Below are 8,764 nucleotides of genomic sequence, written 5' to 3'. Positions count from 1 at the left end.
TTTTTTTTTTTTAATAATTTTTTTTTTGTGGGGCAATGAGGGTTAAGTGACTTGCCCAGGGTCACACAGCCAGTAAGTGTCAAATGTCCAAGGCTGGATTTGAACTCAGGTACTCCTGACTCCAGGGCCTGTGCTCCATCTACTGCACCACCTAGCTGCCCCTTCTAACCCTTTTCAATCTCTATTCCCCTTGGTTTTTAGTAACCCCTCCTATTCAATATGAAAGGAAACAATTTCTAGTGTTTGCCATACATCTATGTGTCTGTGTCTGTATATATACATATACACATATATGTATATATATACATACATATATATGAAATAGAATAGATGAAATTTCTTAAAGAAAACTTTATTTGGTACATAACATCTTTTTAGTAACAGTACTACTTTTGGAATACTTTTTTATTTTTTACATTTATCTTTCATTATAAATTTGACACCAAATAAAATGGGGCATGTCCATCTACATGGTTGTAGAACAACAAGAAAAGAGGATTGTATATTAAACTGTGGATCCCTGTTGTATAGAGTTTGTTTTTCTTTTAAAATATGTAACAAAATCAGCATGTGATCACTTTCTGACCTTCTTTCTATTCTCTTCTGTGTATTTTAAAAAAACCCAACAAACTTCAAGGACTGTCTTTTTCTTTCCTCTTTTTAAGCTTGTCTCCTCTCCGGGTCCTCCCTTCATCACCTCCACAAGCCCCAAATGAAAAAAGAAAGAAAAGAAAAACAAACCCCTTACAAAAAATACACATAGTCAAACGAGACAAATTCCTACATTCTAGCACCCTAGCACAGCACCTGATGCGTAGCAAGTCCTTAATCAAAATTTTCAGACATTTCTGGAAACAGATCTTATTCTCATCTTGGCCATATTACCTCTTGTGTCAGGAAATGTGTAGTGTGCATACCTCACTTATGGAATATTTCAATCCAATAATACAGATATTCACCCTATATTCTGTACACCCACTTGACAATTTGTTTGTATCTCCTTGTCTGCATAGCCCAGGTTGGGAGCCCCTGGGGTGACAAATAGTGAGTTAACAATGCAGAAGGGCCAGGTTTGTCTTGCCTCTGACGTATATTAGCTGTGTGAACATGGTGAATTAATGGAGGATGTCTCCACCCTGGAAGTTCCTCACAATGAAGTAATAATTCCAGAACCCCTCCCTGCCCCCATTAAAAAAAAAAAAAAGGCTGCTATCATCTCCTATTGATTCTCTTGTTTCTGCCCTGAATTCTTGGCCTCCTGGCATATGTCTAATCTATCTGGCAGCCCCTGCTCTGCTGCAGCCCACAGGCATGTTGAACCACGTAAGGAAGGTGGGGATAACGTCTTTACCAGGGGGAAATTCTGGAAAGATAGTCTGGGATTCCTCCTTGGCTTCTCGTCAGGGACACAGCTCATCTGGGAAAGTCAGGCATTCCTCCTCCCCTAAAAAGATTTTGCTTCCTTTGTCTGCAGCCTCCTTATAGCATTACAGCGGTTTGCTTGAGAGGAGTTTAGCTCAAATGTACTGTAATTAGGCTTCACTGAATGAAATTCCTGGAAAACAAGCTTCAAATACTCTGCTGCTTGGAATTGCTTTCTGGAACAAGTTTTTGTTGTCACTGGTTTGCTCTCCCTCCCTTCAGCCACACTGTTTCCCTTTTTTAAGCATTCTAGCATCACAAGACTAGAAGAGGTCATAAGAGGTCATTTAGTACATCTGCCTGTCTACAGGAGTCAGAAAGAACTGAGTTTGAATTCAGCCTCAGATATTTACTCGCTATGTGACCCTGGGTAAGGCATTTAACCTCTGTTTACCTCAGTTTCCTCAACTGTTAAGTGGGGATAATAACAGTATTAACTGTCCAGGGTTGTTGTGATGATCAAATGAGATAATATTTGTAAAAAGCACCTACCACCGTGCCTGGATACTATAGGAGTGTTTATTTCCTTTTCTTCTGCCTGCTTAATATATATTATGCCTCTGAGGTCCAGCAAGACCAGTTTCTTGTTCCATCTCCATCTCCAAAGGTAGGGGTGAATTCCCCCCTTACTTCCTCCTCAGAATCCCTGGGTTCCTTCAAGACTCAACTTAAGTGCCTTCTTTTAGAAAGCTATGTTTTCCAGATTCTCCCTAGTCATGAATGTGCTTCCTCCCATTACCATCTTGTATTCATTTTGTATATGTTATGTATCTTTTTATATGTACATCTTGTATCCTACATTGGGATGTAATTTCTTTTAAGGCAGGGACTATTTAACTTCATATAAATGCTTGCTGATTGATTCCTAGCCCTGTTTGAGGAACAAAGAAAGGAGAGCTACAGTACCCTGAGGACATAAACTCAACACTTTGCAATGGATTTTGTAGCTTAGATTTTTTTTTTGTGGGGCAATGAGGGTTAAGTGACTTGCCCAGGGTCACACAGCTAGTAAGTGTCTGAAGTTGGATTTGAACTCAGGTCCTCCTGAATCCAGGGCTGGTGCTTTATCCACTGTACTACCTAGCTGCTCTTGTAGCTTACATTTTGAGAAACCTATTCAATCTGTGAAAAGTGTGTTCTATTTAGAGTCAGGGGGTCTAGGTTTGAATCCTGGCCCTGTCACTCCCTAGCTAGGTGACTTTGGCTTAGCTACTTTACCTTTCTCATAGTTCTGTATCTTCATCAGCACAATGAAAGAATTGGCCCCTTCTTGATCTAAGGCTATGATGCTATAACTTGGGTTCAGTTCTGTCCAGTGGACTCTTTTAAAAAAAGTAATAATAATAAACTTTTTTAAATTTAAAGTTTTGAGTTCCAAATTCTCTTCCTTTTTTCCTCCCTCCCCTCACCCCTCTTTGAGGTGGTATGTAATCAGATATCGGTTATACATGTGTAATTATGTAAACCATCACCATATCAGTCATTTTGCATAAGAAAACTTGAACAAAAGAAAAAATGAAAATGAAAAATAGCATTCTTCAGTCTGTGTTCCATCAATATCAGTTCTTTCTCTGGAGGTGGATAGTGTGCTTTATCATTAGTCCTTTGGGATTGTCTTGGATCATTTTATTGCTGAGAATAGTTAAATCATTCACAGTTCTTTATCAAACAATATTGCTGTCACAGTGTACAAACAACATTCTCCTGGTTGTGCTCACTTCACTATACATCAGTTCACATAAGTCTTTCCAGGCCTTTCTGAAATCATCTCAAGTGTACTCATGACCCATAGACAAGCCATTTAACCTCATAGCCTCATTGGCTTCACCTAGAACATGGTACAATATTAATTGTACCATCTATCTCTCAGGGAGTTTCCATATCTAGAATTTCCTTTGATGAAAATTACAAGCCATGCCTTGGCACTTGACTCCCCTCATGTCTCCCCCCAAATCACAGGGCTGTTGTGATAAAATCACCACGTAAACTCAAAGTAATATACAGATGTAATTATTGATCAACAAGCTCAAACTCTTTGCAGGCCTACACCAGTCCTAAAGATTCACTGCTTTTAGGTTCAGCCTAATTTACTTTGCCTGAGTTACTACAGGGACTTAGGGTGACTTGGAAAACCAATTCTGACCAAGAGTCATTCAGGATCCTTTGTTTCTAGAAATACATTTCCATCTGTGGATAATCAAATATTGAACCTATTAACAGTGACAAGTCCCTGAGCAGGGAGGAAGTAAGGTATTTCCCATAATCCACAGAGACAATGGGCCCTTTGACTACACCTGGGAATGGAGGGTGAACCAGGCATTGGACACAGGCAGTGGAAGAAAGGAAGGCAGGGGTAGAATATATTTTGGAGCAGCTGGTGAGAAAAGTGGATTGGTAGAATTGACTTAATAGGGTCTATTTTGGCAGGTATGGGGTAGAAGAGAGGAAGGTGGTGGGGATCCCACAGTATGACCCATGATGAAAGATTTCAGATACAAGGGATGTAATGACTCAGAATGACAGCTACCCACAGATGGAAATCCATGCTGAATTTTCAGTCCAGGCATTTTCTGTAGCATTGTCTGGATTGAAATTGTCTCAAAGCCTAAAATTTGGGGAAGAAAGGAGAACTTTGCTTCTGGGACCAAGAGGATAAGCAGAGAGTTAGTGAGAAAGAGATAACTCTACTAACTGGTAGTGGAGAAAGATCAGGGCCTCATATACATACAATCTACCTATAATTTTCCCTTTTCTCACCATAACCCTGCCATAATCACAAAGCAAAGCAGGCAGAACTGCCCCTCTATCATTTTACATGTTCCTCCCAGGCTTTCTGGTGCCTCATAATGGCCTTTTTCCCTCATCAAGGCTTCCCTGTACATTCATTCTAATCTAATTCATCCATGTAAAAGTGTTAGAAGATGCTGCTGGTGGAGCTGCGAATTAGGACAATCTTTTTGGAGAGCAATATGACATTATACAATAAGAATTATAGGTTTGTTTCTGTTCCTTGACCCAGGGATCTTACTACTGGGACTGGCTATACTCTAAGAATGTAATTGCTAGGGAATAAAAAGAAAAGATCTATCTATTCAAAAATATTCATAGCTGCATTATTCCTAACAAAAAGACTGAAAACAACCCATGCATCTACCTATTGGGAAGGGCTCAACATATTATGGCAAATGAACATAATGGAAATGACAAATTTGAAGAGCACAAAGAAACATAGGGAGATGGATATGAAGAGACTCGGGGTGAAGAAAACAAAGTCAGAACAAAATATACACTGACTATAATTATATAAAAATATATAATAAGAACAGAAAAAATCCAGTAAAATACATGGAGAAAAAAAATGAGTTCAGCATGGGACATGGAAACAAACCAGATGTTTTTGTTGCTTTTATTAAAGTTAATATACATTTTAAAAGCCAACTACAAATAATGGAAGTTGACGCATTCCCAAGGGACAGCTTTTTAAATTTTTATTTGGACATTTAAAAGGTTTCTGTTGTTGTTGTTGATGATGTTTATGAATAGAGAGAAGAAATAAAATGGCTGGAATGTTGATGGTTTTAAGAGAGGGGCACAATGTGATTTACCCTAACCCATGCTCCTTTTGAGCCATATGTGGGGTCTGCACTAGCTCTAGGATAGACTTAGCCAGGAATTGTCAGTTCACTGTGTCACTAGGTAATATTTCTTACCGATGAGTCTGTCTTTTACATCCCCATTGTGTTTTTGGAGTCAAAACTCTAATTTTTAACCTTGCCCTAGCTACTGGTGCTTTCTTTTCTTTCCATCATAACAGGGATGTGCTGGAGCCAGTTTGAATGGACTCAAGAGAGCCAATTGTTAAATTTTCAGTATGAGCATTTATATCTTAGAAATCTACAAATGAAGATTCAATTTATTATTTTGTTGGGTTTCTAGGTTTAAGGAAATATTGGAGAAAATGTTAATAATGCTGACTAAACTTAAAAGTGGGTCATGAGTACATTTTTTTCTTTTTGGAGAGTTGGTTGTTGAACATTGACCATCATACTGCTATATGAATATGTATGTAAGACTAGTTATTTTCATGTTTGTCTCCTCACAAGAATGTGAATTTCTTGATGGTGTGTGCAGTTTTTGCCTTTCTTTGTATCACCCAGCCCTTAGCAAAGTACTGGAATACAGTAAGCACTTAATATATGTTTGTTGACTGCTTACAAATTGTCAAATCTTCCTAGGCCTTACCTTCCTAGGTCCTACCATCTCTAATAACTGTTATCACCCATCTCTTCTCTCCTCAGTTAAGCTCCCTGAAGAATCCATTTAGTCCCAATGACTTGACTTCCTATTCTTTTACTCCCTTCTACAATGTGGCTTCCCACCTCATCCTTTAACTGAAACTACTCTCTTCAAAATCATCAACAATCCCTTATTGACAAATCAAATGGCCTTGCTCTCAATCCTTTTCCTTCTTGACCTCTCTGCAGGATAGAACACTATTAACCACATTATGCTCCTATATACTTTATTTTCTATGGGTTAATGACACTGCTCTCTTGGTTGTCCTCCCACCTATCTGACAACTTCTCAATCTCCTTTGATGACTCTTCATTTATGTCATGCCCACTAAGGATGGGTGTCTTCCAAGGCTCATGTTCTCTTACTTGGTGACCCAGCTCTTATGGGTTCAATTGTCATCTCTGTATAGATGAATCTCAGATTGAGCAATTGATCAATTGATCTATCTATCTATCTACCTATCATCTCTCTCTCTCTCTCTCTCTCTCTCTGTCTCTCTCTCTCTCTCTCTATCTATCTTATCCATCTATCCATTCCTAGTCCTTCCCCCCGCCCTGCTCCCTTCCAATGCTAGCACATTTCCCTTTAAGATCACCTATTTTTAATCTACCTTTTAATGTGCACGTTGTCTTCCCAATCAGGAGAAAAGCTCATTGAGGAAATTTTCACTTTTTGTTTGTGCCCCAGAGATTTATCCCAGTGTTTGGAGCATATTAATGCTTAACAAATGCTCATAGAATTATTTATTGATTATGATTTCCTCTCTCTTCCTCCTAGGATCCTATTTCTTCACATTTCCCTCCCTTATATGGTAGAGAGATAGATCCCAAGTCATAGTATCATCAAATCTTTAGAGTTGGAAGGGACCCTAGAAATCTATCTAGTTCAATCCCATCATTTTACAAATGAAGAAACCAAGGCCCATAGAGGGCAATTTCCTGGTCCAAAGTCACCCAGTGGGTTAGTAATAGAATCTGGACTAAATAGTAGACCTTATGTCTTCTGACTCAGGTTCTTTCAACCACAACACAGAGATAACATTTTTATTTATTTATTTTTGTTTAGAATGTTACTTTCCAAATTACATGTAAAAACAAATGTTGACATCAATTTTTAAAAAACTTTGTTCCAACTTCTCTTCTTCCCTCCCTCCCCCGCAAGATCTTAAGCAATTTAATGTAAGTTATACATGAGTAGTCATGCAAAACATCTCCGCATTAGCCGGATTGTGAAAGAAAACAGACAGAAACAAAACTTCAGATTAAGGAACTATCAAAAAAAATTATGCTTCAATCTGTTTTCAGATACCATCAGTTTTTTCTCTGTAGATGGATTGCAATTTTCATAAGTCCTTATTTCATAAGTTATATTGTATCATTGCATGTTTCGATCTGTATTCAAACACCATCAGTTCTCTCTCTGTAAATGGACTGTATTTTTCACAAGACCTTCAGAGTTGTCTTGGATCATTGCATTGTTGAAAATAATAGAGTCATTCACAGCAGATAATCTCACTATATATATATGTATGTATATATGTATGTATGTATATATATATGTATATATGTATATATATACATATATATATATAATATTAGATTTCACTTTGCATCAGCTCATGCAGGTCCCTTCAGATCTTTCTGGTAGTATCCTGCTCATCATTTTTTAATAGTAAGCTACAATTATGTAGTACTTTAAAGATAGATTTCCTTACAATAAACCCATGAGGGTGATTATTGCAACAACAGTAATAGATGAATTTATATAGTACCTTAAACTTGAGAAATAATTTTCTTCACAATAGCCCAGCAAAGTACCATACGTTTTGCCATTATTGTCAATCAATCGTTAATCACCGTAACTGTTTCCCTCCATCCTATTCCCTTCCCATGATATTTACTCTATTTTCTAGGAGATAACATTTTAAAATAGAGTTTGTGACACTATCCCCTAAAAAATGATATGGTGTGCCATAGTCCTTATCCAGCTGTTATTCTGATTGGCACAGAGGACCATGTTTTAGGTAGCTCTAGACTAGCTGAGCTGGTAAGGATGTCCTTGGTATACTGAGCCTTATGCTAGTTCAGAGAAAAGCAACCAAAATTGGCAATATGATACAATGGAAAGAAACACTAAAAGAGGAGTGAGGAAATCTTGGTTCTACTCTTAGCTCCTAAACAAACTGACTCTATGCTCTTGTGGAAGTCACACAGTTGCTTGAAGCCTCAGTTGCTTCATCTGAAAAATGTTAATGATAATGTCTGATGTACTTATTTTATAGGCTCATGAAGATTTTCTGAAAGGGTTCTGAAAAGTATAAAGGCAGAGGGTTGAATTTAGATGACTTTTAATGCTTCTTCCAGTTCTCACACTTCACAAGTCATTCAAATAATGGAAAATGAGTCCTTGGCAGAAAGGTGAAAGAACCAAACCTGGGCAAAAGATAGATGATTAAAAAGATTCAATAAGAGGAAATGAGATGAAATCACCTGAAGAGAAGTGTTCATTAGATATTAGGAACAATTTCTAGTTTCTTGAGAGTAATTAGATGTTGGCAGCCAAGGCAAACTGTAGAATCTCTGTTCTGAGTTGGTTTAACATTGGGTATATGATAATCCTTTGTCTTAGATAGTCTAAATGGAGGAAAGTGGCTAGAACTGGCTAGACCAGATGATATTTTAAAATTTTATTTTTATAAACATATATTATCTCTTCTCATTGCCCCATACCCACCTGTCCCTCAACCCTCTGCCCTACCCCAATAAATACACAGTCTAGCAAAACAAATTTCCACACTGGTCATGTGCACATATTCATTAGACCAGATGATCTTTGGGGATCACCAGACTCATGTTCAAAGAATGGTTTCTTCATGCAGAATTGGTAAGACATTTGGCTGGATAGACCAAGCCCAGGATGCTTCAGAGCCCTTTCTGTTCCTTTTAGCTTTTAGGCTCCCACTCTCTTTCCAATTAGGATCTCTCTCTTTTCTCACCCCTTTTGGCATTGGTGACCAAACTTTTAACATGTGAGAAATGTGGCCAGA

This window comes from Dromiciops gliroides, chromosome 2 (genome assembly GCF_019393635.1).
Source record: "Dromiciops gliroides isolate mDroGli1 chromosome 2, mDroGli1.pri, whole genome shotgun sequence".
Taxonomy (NCBI): domain Eukaryota; kingdom Metazoa; phylum Chordata; class Mammalia; order Microbiotheria; family Microbiotheriidae; genus Dromiciops; species Dromiciops gliroides.
Note: the sequence above shows the minus strand (reverse complement) of the source record.